This window comes from Aethalodelphis obliquidens, unplaced genomic scaffold (assembly GCF_003676395.1).
Source record: "Aethalodelphis obliquidens isolate GAN/ISIS:26980383/991018 unplaced genomic scaffold, ASM367639v1 scaffold97, whole genome shotgun sequence".
NCBI classification, from domain to species: Eukaryota; Metazoa; Chordata; class Mammalia; order Artiodactyla; family Delphinidae; genus Aethalodelphis; species Aethalodelphis obliquidens.
The window spans coordinates 2,142,340-2,157,225 of NW_020838041.1; the positions used below are offsets into that span (position 1 = coordinate 2,142,340).

At 42.6% G+C, this 14,886-nt stretch overlaps 1 protein-coding gene and 1 pseudogene across 3 annotated transcripts in view; one reads left to right on the plus strand and one right to left on the minus strand.

The window, feature by feature from the left end:
• The window catches only part of CAMSAP2 (calmodulin regulated spectrin associated protein family member 2), a 97,960-nt gene that overhangs the window by 34,644 nt on the left and 48,430 nt on the right, over positions 1 to 14,886 (plus strand). The gene's annotated exons all lie outside the window — the stretch shown is intronic.
• Positions 2,326 to 5,735, minus strand: LOC113614447 (glycerol-3-phosphate acyltransferase 3 pseudogene; annotated as a pseudogene).

Below are 14,886 nucleotides of genomic sequence, written 5' to 3' on the forward strand. Positions count from 1 at the left end.
TTTAACCTGTCTGTTCAATAGGTAGAACATCATGATATATTAAGAGTGATCTCATAGATTTTTCTAAAGTAGTTTTGAAAAAAAACCTTAAAAGTTTCCTTTAAAAAAAATGATGAGGCATATAGGTTCAGAAATGCTTTGGGTATTTTGACATTTTATTAATTGCAGTATGGTGCACTGGTACCACTTGTTTATATTCAGCTTTTCCTTCCCATCTTTGGCAGAATTGATGCCACACCGCTGGTTTCCATATAGCTATAAGAACGTTACTGAAGAAAGCCTGAAAATACAAGGAAAACTGATTTTTTTCTATCTTTCTTTTGTTAGCATTGTTATTGATAAATAATAGCATTATTTCTTGACTTTTTTAGTGATCTAAACTAGAATTTAGATTTGAATAATGTCAGTACTTAATGGGTCATTAAAAATTAATGTTTTAAAGGAGTTATGTTTGTTATGGTCTACCAAAATTATAGTCGTGTCTTTTTTTTTTTTTTTTTTTTTTTTTTTTGTGGTACACGGACCTCTCACTGCTGTGGCCTCTCCCGTTGCGGAGCACAGGCTCCGGACGCGCAGGCTCAGCGGCCATGGCTCACAGGCTCAGCCGCTCCGCGGCATGTGGGATCCTCCCGGACCGGGGCACGAACCCGTGTCCCCTGCATTGGCAGGCGGACTCTCAACCACTGCGCCACCAGGGAAGCCCTATAGTCGTGTCATTTTATGTGGACAGTAAGGTATTGTATTACCAGCTCAGAGGGTTAACAAGAAAAACTTGATAGTCTTTTGATCTCTTTACACATTTCTTCACCTTAGAATGAACGTAGGGGAGATTTGACAGTTTTATCGTAGGTAGGAGAATTTCTTGAGAGTTACGTCACCAGATTAGTTTGGGGGTCTCGTGCTGACAGCATCTGTTCTAAGTGCACTGGCTCCTATACATATTTAAACTCTTTCATGTAAGCACTCGTTTTCCTGCCAGTTACCTAGTGAGGTACCTCCCAGATCTACAGCTCTTTACCTCTGGCCAGTATCTATGTGTAGAGGCCGTGATGCCGGCCTCGGTGAAGTTAGGTGTCTTAGTTCCGCCGCTGTGGCATGTTTGTCTCGGCACTGCTTGCCAACAGGCCTTCATCTGGAAGAAAGTGGTGACCTCTACTTGGTGGCTTGGAGGAAAGGTGTTCCTACTTCTTCCTTTGCTGTTTGAGTTTCTGCCATAGCTGTGTCCAAATCTTGTGACATTTTGCCCACTGTTATTCAACTTTAACTTGTCTTTGTAGTTTCTAAAAACCTGGGCGGTAACCTTCCACGTCGCCAGGGAGAGACATCATGACCTTCCTTGTTCTCTTCCCCGTAGACAGTGCTTGGCAGGTGAGTCCTGACTGCATGGTGGGCAGACCAGGGAACAGCTATGATTGTGTCAGACCTCGTGTGGTTCACTTTCTTTTTTTCTCTGGTAAAGCTAGTACTGTCAGGTGCAGTCTTCATACGTACCCAGCTGAAAGAAATCTGCTGACCAACTTCCTTTCGGGTAATTTTTTGAGTGTTAACTGGAGCTTTTACTGATGGTTATTTTTATATGATGAAGCATATTTCGGTGTATTTTATGCAACTTGTTTTCGATTTTGAGATTTGAGGCAGTTTTTGGCTCGGCATATCCATATGCCTGGAAAACTTTCAAATCTGGAAAGCTATAAAACACAAACATACTTTGAAGTACACCATATGTGGCTGGTTCAGCTCTACTAGGAATGTCACATTGGTTAGCAAATGAAAGAACATAGCTGTCATTCTGCGTTGTTGGCATGAGGTGGCAGCAGTTATGTTGAGTGGTGGTGGACGAGCCTGAGCTGCCATATATAAACGGTCATAAAAATAAAACTTGCCCAGGTCACTATGGTTAGGACGTTTGAAAAACACAGACGTTCTGTACTTAAATCGTGATGTGTTGGATATAATCATCTACTTTCGTGGGTTTTCCGTAAAGCAGCGCACACTTTGCTGTCCCCGTGGTGGCTGTCTTTTCCTGCTTCCACTGTCTGGTGGCTCATTGCAGCCCCACTCTTCGTGGGCCAGGCACACTCCTAATTTCATTCCTTAAAGTATCGATCCATGTAGCATTTGTTTGGGGGAACATAAAAATAAATGATTACGGGGCCTTCCCTGGTGGCGCAGTGGTTGAGAGTCCGCCTGCCGATGCAGGGGACACGGGTTCGTGCCCCGGTCCGGGAAGATCCCACGTGCCGCGGAGCGGCTGGGCCCGTGAGCCATGGCCACTGAGCCTGCGCGTCCGGAGCCTGTGCTCCGCAACGGGAGAGGCCACAGCAGTGAGAGGCCCGCGTACCGCAAAAAAATAATAATAATAATAATAAATAAATGATTATGATGAAGTTTGAAGATTATCTTTAGGTAATAAATTATTCTGCAGGCTAATCCCATAGTCATACACTGACTAATACCTGAAGTAATAAAACGCTACAAATCATTGTGTCACATAACAACTTCTAGAGTACTTTGATGTACTTTGGTCTCATTTGATGCCTTGTGGGGTGAGAAATTATGTATTATCCACATTTAACAGATGAAGAAGAGGAATCTCAATGAAGTCTGAGTGACTTTAAGGTCAGAGCTTTCTTTTTAAAAATCAGCTTTGTTGAGGCGTCATTTAAATAAAGGGTACCTATTTAAAGTAAATAGTTTGAGTTTTGACAAATGTATACACTCATGTAAATACTACTCCAGTTAAAATATAAAATGTTTTTATTGGCTCCCAAAATCCCTTCGTGCCTCTTTGCTGTCAGATCCCTGTCTGCATTCCATGCTAGATCTCCATCAGTCTCCTTCCTGTCCCTGTAGGTGAGTTTTGCCTGTTCTAGAATTTCATACAGATGAAAGCATAATGTATGAACTTTTATTTTTTTAATTTATTTTTTTTTAGAAATGTAGAATTTACTTATATTCACCGTAAAACGGTGTCACATTTTGTACATGGTTACCGGAAGAGAAATAACACTTGGGTGACACTATATTGCTATCAACATTGCTTATGCTGCAGAGTCGGGAAACACTTACTTTCCCCTTTAAAAAAATTTAAAGCTCAGTTTCCAAAAGGTAGTTTTACCACTTATTTTCCTGTTCAAGAAACTGGGAAAATTCTGCAATAAAGGACGAAGGGGTGGAAGGGGAGGAACAGTGCTTCCTTCCCTCCTGCCCCCGCTGAAGACACTCAGTGGGATTCGCAGTTGTCAAAGGCTCCTATTTGAAATGTGTTTGGTTACAAGATCAAACAAATCAGTAGATGGGAGAGGCCTTAAGTATAGATCTTTAGCATACAAACAAGGAAGACTAAAAACATTATCACCTATTGCTGGCTAACATTCGCAAGTTGCCTACGTACAAACGTGCACACACAGTAACGTGGACTCATTTTCTTTGGTAAAGCTCACCAAATAGAAGGTCTCTTCTAGCACGCTAGTAAAAAATATTTAATTTCCTTTCAACTTTCAGATCAAGTGGCCACAAATCTGTCCTTTCTCCTAAATACTGTCCTCCATTTTTCTTTTCAACCTGGTAGTAGAACAAAACCATAACAGTAACTCGAGTGATGTGAAATCCACGTTTAAGTGATAGAAGGAAATGGGAGGAGGGGGCGTGAGAAAGCTAATCACGAACATAGCTCGGGGTATTTTCTTGAGAATTACTGTATCAACGAGTTCCAAACACAACTGAGTTCCACAGATGTTTTAGAAGTACTTTTTCCGGTGCAAATATTTCATTCAATTCACAGTGACACAGTCGTTTTACAAAAGGCAGAACGTGTTGAAACTCAGTAAACTACTTAACAGCTCATGAGGCTAATGCTGTAACAACAACAAAAGCCAAAAAGGGCACCGTGGATTCTGCCTCTGGCATAAAGAGGTAGAGACAATCATCCAGTAGAAAAGATTAACAATAAAAAAACAAAAACGGTAAAACAAAACAGTGCACCCCCCCCCCCCCAAAAAAAAGCTCCACCACATTTCATTTCCGAGGGGTAGTTCTGGAAAGCCTGGGTGGCGTTCCGTCTGCTTCCGTGTTGAGATACCCATTGCCCACAGTCATCTTGCTGTACTTCTTCTGTGGCTCTTCCTTAGAGACGTCCTTCACCTAGGCTCTCTTCAGCCCTCCTTGTACAGCAATAGCAGACTTAACCCTATTAGCAAACTGGGCTGCATCTTCTCCTTTCTCTCTGGTCACGGGGGGCGCGTACCGCACAGCACAGACAATGGCCCAGCTAGTCATCACTCAAAGCACGTAGCTCACCGTGTTGTATTTACTGCTGTTCCAAAATGCATCACCAGACTAAAACTAAGGATCATACTTAATTGCAACAGGATGTATGGTTCCTCCAGTTTTAAAGCTTCCCTTTTTAAATATCATGACTGAAGTATTGTTGATGCAAGTTCCTTCAGGAAAGATGAGTATGGGTAATTTTTTCTTATCAGCAATATGTTCTTTTAGTCTGTTGGTAACCAGGTGTCAGGCCTTCATTTCTGAGCGTTCGGACCAGACATGTGGACAAGCCTTGACCATAGCTCTGAATAATTCCCATCCACCATGCATGCGCCTGGCCAACCGTAGCATAGCATCCATCCATTGTCAAGATGAAACATCTACAGGCAGGTATGGTTGCAACCCAAATGCCTCCCTTCTGGGGTCTGTACTGCGTGTTATGATAACGAGTAGTACAGGGAGGGCATGAACATAGATCCGGCAGTGGACCAGTTCACTCAGCCGGTTTTTGAGGCTGCTTCCTGACAGCTGTCCAACCAGGGTACTTGCTGTAAACCAACAAACTGATCCTAGCGAAGGCCAAGGTAATTCTCAGAGGCAGTAGGACACAGTAGCGCACTGTGACGCCCAGCACCACACCATGGTGAGCCACGGACGGACGTCTGGAAATTTACGTTGGTCCTTGTGAGGAGATTCCATGACACTAGCTCCTCTGAGGAGAACCGCTGGGTCACTTCATCTTCCATCGTGGCCTCCAATACCTTCTTGGAGAAATAAAACACGTCAGACAGCTCCAAGTCCCTTCCTCGCAGACCGGACAGCCCATTTTCCACGGGTGACTCATCTCTGGAAGCTGAGTTTTTAAGAACTGACTCCTTTGAGGCTCCTTTTTCCATCTGTAACGTGGTCCACTCTCAAGTTTTCACCAGGGTCTTCACGTTGAGCTCGGAGATGCCCAGAGACACCCCAGAGGCCGAAGCTCCTAGCATCAGAGTCAGCCCCACACCATCCATGGTTCGGCGCACCCAGAAGGGGTCCCCGGAGGAGGTCCGAGGGTGACGGCTGTCCCTGTGCCCGGCTCCCAGGAGTCAGTGCCACCACCTCCCAGCACGTACCGCTGCAGGGAAAAACGAACTTCTGAGATTGGATGCTTTCGCTCATACTTTGTTGATTCAGTCATGTTGTTATGTGTCGTCTGTTCCTCTTTGTTGCCTAGTATCATTCCATTTGATGAAAACCACAGTATTCATTCACCTGTTGGTGTACATTGATGTTTTCAGGGCTTGACCTATTACAAATAAAGTGGCTGTGAACATTTGTGTACGTTTTTGTGAGGACATATATTTTCATTTCCCTTGGGTAAATACCTAGGAGTTGAATTGGTGGGCCATATGTAAGCACGTGTTTAACTTTTAAGTAGCTGTCCAGCAGTTTCCCAAAGTGGCTGTATTTATTTTTTTTTTTTTGCGGTATGCGGGCCTCTCGCTGTTGTGGCCTCTCCCGTTGCGGAGCACAGGCTCCAGACGCGCAGGCTCAGCGGCCATGGCTCACGGGCCCAGCCGCTCCGCGGCACGTGGAATCTTCCCAGACCGGGGCACGAACCTGTGTCCCCTACATCGGCAGGCGGACTCTCAACCGCTGCGCCACCAGGGAAGCCCAAGTGGCTGTATTTTTAATTTTGCCACCGGCAGTGTATGAGGATTCCCGTTGCTCCACATCCTTGTCAACACTTTTGGTGGTGTTTTTTTAATTTTAGCCATTCTAGTGTGAATCAGTATCTCCGTATGGTTTTAATTTCCGTTTTCTTGATGACTAATGTAGTTTAGTGTTTTTTATATGCTTATTGGTCATTCATACGTTGTCTTTTGTGTGTTAAATCTTTCTCTCATTTTCTTATTGGGCTTTTTATTTTCTTACTCTAAGAATTCTTTTATATTCTGACTACAAGTCCTTTGTCCATTATATGTATTACCAATATTTTCTTCTAGTCTGTGGTTTACCTTTTCATTTTCTTAATAATGTCTTTCCAGAAATTTTCATGAAGACCAATTTATAATCTTTCTCTTTTATGGTTAGTGCTTTTATGTCCTAAGAAGTCTTTGCCTATGTCATGGTTGTAAAAGGGTTTTTTCTCTGTTTTTTCTTCGAGAATTTTATAGTTTTAGCTTTTACGTTTAGTTCTGTGACTCATTTTGGATTGTTATTATTTTGTAGAATGGGAGGGAAGTGTCACGGTTTATTTATTTATTTAACCAGAATATTTAGTTGTTCCATAACCATTTGTTGAAGACTGTCCTTTCCCCACTGACTGACTTTGACACATGTGTCTGTTAGGCCAGCACCACTCAGTCTTGATCACAGTAGTTTTATAATAAGTCTTAAATCTGGCAGTGTCAGTCATTGAACTTTGTCGTTCTTTGTCAAAATTGTTTTAGTTATCCTAGGTTCTTTGTATTTCCACATAAATTTGAGAGTCACTTGTCAATTTCTACAAAAAAGCTTAGATTTAGCTTAGATATCGATGGGAATTGTGTTGAATCTATACATCATTTTGGGAAGAATTGGTATTTTAGCCCTATTGACTCCTCCTGTGTGAACATGCTGTCTCTTCCCAATTTACTTAGGTCTTCTTTAATTTATTTCAGCAGTGTTTGTAGTTTTTAGTGTATGAGTCTACACATATTTTGTGAAATTTTACTTTATTTCATATTTTTTATTTTGATTATAAATGGAATTTTAAAAAATTAATTTCCAGTTGTCCATTGCTAATACGGAGGCATACAGTTGAATTTTGAACATTGATTTTTGTATGCTGCAACCTTGCATTTGTTCCTGGTGAGCTTTTTGTGGAGTAGTCAGAATTCCCTACATGCACGATCCTGTCGTTCATGAATAAACAGATGTACTTCTTCCTTTCCAGTATGTTTGCCTTCTTTTTCCTTCTCTCATTGAACTGCCTGAGATTTCCAGACAGTGTTAAATAAAAGTGGTGAGACCAGACATCCTTGCCTTATTCTTGGTCTTAAGGAGAGTGTATTTGGTTCTCATTGTTAAGCATGATGTTATCTGTAGGAATTTTGACTATCTGTAGGATGTTCTTTATCAAGTTTAGGAGGTTCTCTTCTATTCCTGGCTTGCTAAGAATTCTGTGTATGTGTGTGTTTTAAATCATGAATAGGTGCTGTATTTTGTCAAATGCTTTTTTTGCCTCTGTTGATATGATCATATGGCTTCCTCATTTATTCTGTTAACATGTGAATTACATTGATTGATTCTCAAATATTATACCAGTCTTGAATTTCTGGAGTTAAATTCATTTGGTCATGATGTATTATCTCTTTTATATATTGGTGGATTTCATTTGTTAATATTTTCTCAAGGGTATTTGCAGCCATTTGTATGAAAGATATTTTTCTTCTAATTTCTTTGTCTGGTTTCAGAATCAGAGTAATACTGACCTTACATGTTGAGTTGCAAAATGTTCTTTCCTCTTCTGTTTTCTGAAGGACTTTGTCTAAGATTGGCATAGTTTCTTCCTTAAATGTTTGATAGAATTCACCAGTGAGCCATCAGGGCTCGATGTTTTCTTTGCGGGAAAGTTTTAAAATTACAACTTCATTAAAAAAATAGGTTTAGGTGGGTGGTGAATGCTATAAATGCTGTAAATTATATTTACAGCTATAAATTTTTTTGTTTCTTATGTCAGTTTTGGTTATTTTGTGTCTTTTCAAGGACTTTGTTCATTTCATCTAAATTTGTCAAATTTACTAGCACTAGGTTGTTCATAATATTCCCTTATTATCCTTTTAATATCTGTAGAACCTGTAGTGATGCCCCCTTTTTCTTTTCTGATATTATTAATTTGTGTAGAGGTTTATCAAGTCTATTAATCTTTTCCAAGAACCAGCTTTCATTTCATTTTTTTTTTTTTTTTTTTTTTTGCGGTACGCGGGCCTCTCACTGTTGTGGCCTCTCCTGTTGCGGAGCACAGGCTCCGGACGCGCAGGCTCAGCGGCCATGGCTCACGGGCCCAGCCGCTCCGCGGCATGTGGGATCCTCCCGGACCGGGGCACGAATCCGCGTCCCCTGCATCAGCAGGCGGACTCTCAACCACTGCGCCACCGGGGAAGCTCTCTCTTTTTTTTTTTTTTTCTTTCTTACTGTTTCATTAATTTCTGCTCTTAGTTTTATTATTTCCTTTCTCCTCCTTATTTTGATTTAATTTGCTCCTCTTTTTTAGCTTTTTAAGGATGGAATCATAGGTAATTGATTGAAAAGTATTCTTTTCTGTTAAAAACACTGAAAGCCATAAGTTGCCCTCTAAGCTCTGCTTTAGCTGCAACCTGCAAATTTTGACATGGAGTCAAAAACCAGTGAATGTTGTTCATTACCATTCAGTTCAAAATATTTTCTGAATTCCCTGGTGATTTCTTCTTTGCCTCATAGAAATTCAGATGATTTAATTTCCAAGTACCTAGATGGTTTCCAGATACCTTTTTTTTATTATTGATTTCTAATTTACATCTGTTGTGGTTAGAGAACATATTTTGTATGATTTCAGTCCTTTTAAATATGTTGAGACTGTTTTATGCCTCAGCATTTGAATCTGTCTTGGTGAGTGTTTATGTGTACTTGAAAAGAGCTGTTCTTTGGTATCATGTTCTGTAAACATCAGGTCATTTTGCTTGATGCTTTTCAAGTCTTTCATACCCCTTCTGATTTTATGTTCAGTTATTCTACTGATTCTTGAAAAAGAAGTATTAAAAACTTCAACTAATTTTGGATTTCTCTGTTTCTCTTTTTAATTCTGTTTTTCTTCATATATTAATATTTTGGCTTCTTTCAAGATTTCCCCTTTTTTCAGGAGTTTGACTATGAGATGCCTATGTGCATTTTTCTTTATAGATATTCTGCAAAGGGCTCACTTAAATTTTTGGTTCTATGGATTGAAATCTTTCATTAATAATGGAAAAATCTTGGGGTTTGTTTTGGTTGTATGACCAGTTTATCTATTTATCTGTTTATCATAAACTATATAAAACATAGAACTTACCATTTTACAGAGTACAGTTCAGTGGCATTAAGTACAGTGTTGTGCAGTCATCGCCATTACTTAGCTCCAGAACCTTCCACCGCACACCTGAAAGCCTAAGCCCATCAACAGTTCCTCCCGAACCTCCCCACTCCATTGCCACAGCCCACAGCGACCATTAGTCTCCTTTCTGTCTCTGTGGATTTGTTCATTCTGGACATTTTATATAAATGGACTCATACAATATGTGGCCTCCTTTTGGTTGGCTCCTTTACTTTGCATAATACTTTCAAGGTTCTTCTATGCACATAGCCATACTTCATTCCTTTTTATTGCCAACAAGCATTCTATTGTAGGGGTAGAACACATTGATGGACATTTAGGTTGTTTCTACCTTTTGGTTACTATGAACAATGCTGCTGTGAGTATTCATCTGCACGTTCTTGTTGGGATACCTGTTTTCAGTTCTCTAGGGTGTGTCATGAGAGGACTGGTTCTCCCAGTCAGCGCTACACTGTGTGTTTCTTGCATGCTCATTCGTCAACAGGCTCTTCTCTGTTGATCACCTAATGTGTGTTAATACAGAGCTACACCATCGGAACACGTAGAGTCCAGCAGGAGGGACAGACAGGGAAGCAACTGCTTCATGGGACCTGCTGCTGCTCTAGGTGCTGGGGAACCTCCCAGAGACGCACCTAAGCCCAGTCTAGTCAGAGGTGGGGAGTAGTGATCAGGGAAACCTTTCTGGGTGATGCCATGTGTAGTCCAAGACCTAAAGAAATGAGTAGAAATTAGCTTAGATTTTTTTCTCATGAGTTAAAAATAGTCAACTGAAGATTACATACAAAAGCACAAGAACTAAGATGTGCATTTTATTCACTGCCCGACAAGTCCTTGTGAAATCTTTAAGGCTTGGCATTTTTCTGTATGTGTGTACAGGTGCACACGTGCGTGTGCTCGTCTGTTTCGGGCTGAGCACGCTTGGTAGGAAGTGGATAACCCCGTGTGTACAGGTATCTCTGAGCCCATCGCCTCCTGTCGCCGCTTGGAGAGCCTGACATGCCACTGAGAGCTGGAGCGGTCTGTTACATTTCTAGACTTCCTCCTGTGCTGTCCATCGAAGACGTGTTCTGGGGCAGCTACCACCTATAGTTATTATTTCCTTAAACACCTTCACAGACCTTTACCTTTCGTATAAGCTGGTTAGGTCAAGAATTCAGTTAATACTGACCAAAAATAAACTGCTTCTTGCTTTAACTGTGCCATTACAACCTTCTTTTTAAGAGTGCAAACTTTAGTTAGAGCTTTAAATGTTCCTAAGAAAGGTCAGTTAAACTGGGAAAGTTCAGCCACCCATGATGTTGACTAATTCAGTACTTCAGCGGAATCTATTTAGCAGGCCCCTAAAAGCGTCAGTGAGATAGTTTCTGTCGGATGTTCAACGTGTAGCTCAAGCTGATGTGTGTACATTTATAAAAGTGTTAACAGTCATAATCTCAAGCAATCAGTGTCTCAAGAGCTTTATTGGGACTCAGCAATAAAAAGGAACAATCGATCGATAAACATAGCAGCTTGTATGAATCTCCACAGAATACGCTGAGTAAAAAATGCCCATCCCCAAAGCTTCATAGTGTATGATGGCATCCGTGTAACATTCCTGAAAGGACAAAATTGTAAAAGCAGAGAACAGATCAGTGTTGCCAGGGTCTAAGGAGAGGGAGGGGCAGGAGAGAGGTAGATGTGGCTGTAAGAGGCCGACAGGAGGGACCCTTGGGATGGACAGCTTCTGCAGTTTAGTTGTGTCAATGCAGTCTCCTGGGTGTGACATTACGCTGTGCTTTTTACAAGATGTTACCGTTGGGGGAAACCAAGTAAAGGGTACGTGGCGTCTCTGTGTTACTTCTGACAATTGCATGTGAACCTGTAATTATTTCAAAATAAAAAGCTTGATTTAAAAAAAGTGTATGAAGGATGGACGTTTAAGATTGAAAGGAAATGCTACAGTTTGGAGCAGAAATGGTTTGTGCCCTTTGGCAAACGCGTCTCTGCTGATGAGGCAGAGTGGTGGTGCTGGAGCCCTTTGTCGCTAGAGCAGGACAGGCTCGCGTGGCAGCAAATAGCTGTCTGCCTTTGGACTGGTCCTGAAGCTCTCTGCGGTCCAGTTTCTTGTCTATGTAAGGAACGACACTGTTGTCTACCTGCCACAGTTGTGAGGATGAATTAGAGTAGGCCGGGGAAGCGTCTAATGTAGTACTTGACCTGTGATAGGAGGTCAGTAAATTTTAGCAATTGTGCTCAGTTTCTGTTGCCCTGTTTCTCTTCCTAGGTCTTTTGTAAACTGAATATTAGTATGTTAATTAATTCAAAATAATATATTTACATATGTATTGTTATAAAAATGGTTACTTAATGTGTGGTAAAGCAAAATAGTAACTAAAAGAAATAAAATTTATCTTCACTTTAGATCCTAAAATTTCTTAGGAGTGGCACTGTTTCTGGACGGGGTGCTGCAGAGAAGCCTGCCTCACCTGGATGGCACTGATGCCAGGACAGTTTTCCGACCTCTTTGCTCTGTGTACTGACCAATCGTTTACGGGGCTTATATGTACCTCAGTTGAAGGTCTTTTATTCCTTAAGCCTTTTTCTTGATTTTATATATATTTTCTTTTTGGCTTATTGAAAACTCCTCAGTTTCTGTATCTAATTGTAGCAACAGGACTGGCAAGTATCGCTTAATTAGAACTTCATTAAGGCCGTACATTCTCCTGTACCCATCTGATGACTTGTTTAATGGACAGATACACATGTGGAATGCATTCCTTGTGTGGTACGGTTTGGGGAGAAAGCCACCAACAATTAGCTAGGAATTAAAAAGGTAAACAGAAACAGCTTATTCTGTGCATGTATCAGCAGCTCCTGTTTTAGCTAGACAGCATTTAAAGCTTGCTCTGTAAACGTAATTTTGTGGGATAAGAATATCAATACAAGATTCAGAGTAAAATCTTTTTCTTTTTTTGGCGTTACGCGGGCCTCTCACTGTTGTGGCCCCTCCCGTTGCGGAGCACAGGCTCCGGATGCGCAGGCTCAGCGGCCATGGCTCACGGGCCCAGCCGCTCCGCGGCATGTGGGATCTTCCCGGACCGGGGCACGAACCCGCGTCCCCTGCATGGGCAGGCGGACTCTCAACCACTGCGCCACCAGGGAAGCCCAAGTAAAATCTTTTGACATGAGCGCTATGACATGAATAGGTGATGTGTTATACTCTTGATTAAATCTTATCATGTCCCATTACTGGTGATTCTAAGTTTGACCACTTTTCCCTTTGTAACCGGGGGCATTATGTGGAGTGATACTTTGACATTTGTTGCATATTGTGTTTCCCAGTGATACACCACCTAGCGGTTTTAGCATCTCTGGGTGATCTGTGCCTGAATGAATTACTGCAGTGGTGGTTGCAATATGGTGATTTAAAAATTCTCTCATTCCTTTTGTATTTCTTACCTGGCATTGTTCTGTGAAGAAGAGCTTTCTCATCCTCCTTTCCCCTTTAGTGATCATCACTGTGGACTCATGGATTCATTTTGGTTTTGATTACTTGTGTTATGATTCATTCTTGTTAATCTTTTTTGTATTCATGTGGGCCCATATTTGGCCAATGGGACGCCCCGCTAGGCTGACTCCTGTATCCTTTTAACAGTTCCGCAGCAGTCTTTGAATACTTTTTTCTTTCTGACCCAACTAGCTATTCCAGGCTCACTTTGTGCTTTTCCTGTCTCTGACTTGGAATCAGCCATTCTCTAAAGAGCCTTGGGTTTATTTTAATGTGGAGACGGGCACAGGTATATTTATCGTGTTACTGCTTCTAGGCTAGGAGAGACGTACACGTAGGATCATGAGCTCTTAGGGCAGCCTCCAATCCAAAACTGCCACCACAGCCTTCTCTCCTTTTCATTCTTCAGCGGGGCATCTGCCTAGGGCCCTTTCCCAAGGGCAGCCCCGCGAGTGCAGTCTTGGCTGGGGACAGCTGCACTGCTTCCCGGGTCCACCTCTGCTGGCTGAGATCCACGTCCATCTGTGTCATCATGTCATCGTCCACCAGCCAGCCTCTAATTAGAAAGCACGCAGCACGTCCACACTCGCTTCTGTGCAGTTTCCCCTGCGTGCTGGGGCAGCTTCCAGCCCGGTGGAAGCCGGGCTCTCCAGGTTACCTCCTGGTCACAGAGGTGCCTACCCCAGCCCTGTTCTTGACGTAAACCGTGTTGTTGTCAGGGCACGAAATGCCTGTACTGTTGTTGTCAGCCCACTTTGCAGTTGAGGGTAGTGAAGCATAAGGAAATTGCGGGCTTTGCCCAGGGTTACGTACGGGGTGTAGAGTCAAGGCTGCACGCAGGCACTCTGCTTGCTCGTCACCTGCGCTCCTGGACCATAGGCTCACGCAGAGAAGCAGTGAAAGAGGAGACCCTGGAGGGTGGTGGGCCCCGGGACGCCCCTGACGGCGCTGGGTTGTGGAGTGACGTCACTGTCAGTCTGTCGTGCTGAGGGCCTTTGGGGGCAGGACTCCTGTCAGGATGCTATTCTGGGGCCCCTCTGACGTTTGGGGCCAGGAAATCTGTGATTTTTGATGATGAGCCAGTTTCAGAACCACTGCTGTAAACCGTTTCCTGTGTTTACCGTATTTATTTGCTACTAATGTGCAGTCCCTGTCTGCGTCCGCCCGGTGCAGCCTCAGGTAAACATCCTTAACTTGCCAGTTGAGGTTAAATATAGTCCAGAGGAAGTGATGGAGCTGCTCAGGAGACATCATTTCTTTCATTGGCCTGGGACTTGCATCTTGATAGACATTTGGGCTGCACTGTTTCTTGCATGTGTTCCTTTTGTAATAAAGCTTGATATCAGTTTGGTTCAACATTATCTCGGAAACAGTTCTCCATTGGGTGTGTGATTATCAGATTCACCAAGTGCAAATGACAGAATGTAAGCCAGATGCTCGTGCTGCCCTTATGGACACAGATTAAAGAGAACTCTCGACTGCTTTATTGTGTGTCCTACGGTATGTTTTCAATTTAGGCAGAGTTAAATGGCAGCTAAATAAGTATCACTGTGCTAACAGTCCCATGCTGGTAATCGTACTTTTTACCTTTCTCTCTTCACCCCATTCACGTGTCTAACCAGATGCGTCCAAATAAGATCGATGTGTCACTTTTGTGTGGTCACAAGCAAATGTCATTCATGTTAAGAGTTTGAACCTCACGGACGTCACCTCCCTTGCCAAGGCGCCCAGTTCCACCGTTCCGTCTGGGGTAGCAGAACGACGCTGGCCCGCTTTGGTCCTAAGTGTGTTTACTACAGGTTGAATACAGCATCGTTATGACTGGAACAGCCATGCCTGGATCCTCCTGTAGGTTACAACTAAACTCTTTGCTGTCTCAGTGATAGTCTGCCTCTGTTTTTTTTTTTTTTTTTTTTTTTTGGCCGCCTCTCATGGCACGTGGGATCTCAGTTCCCCGACCAGGGATCGAAGCCATGCTCCCTGCAGTGGAAGCGTGGAGTCTTAACCACTGGACCACAAGGGAAGTCCTGCCTTT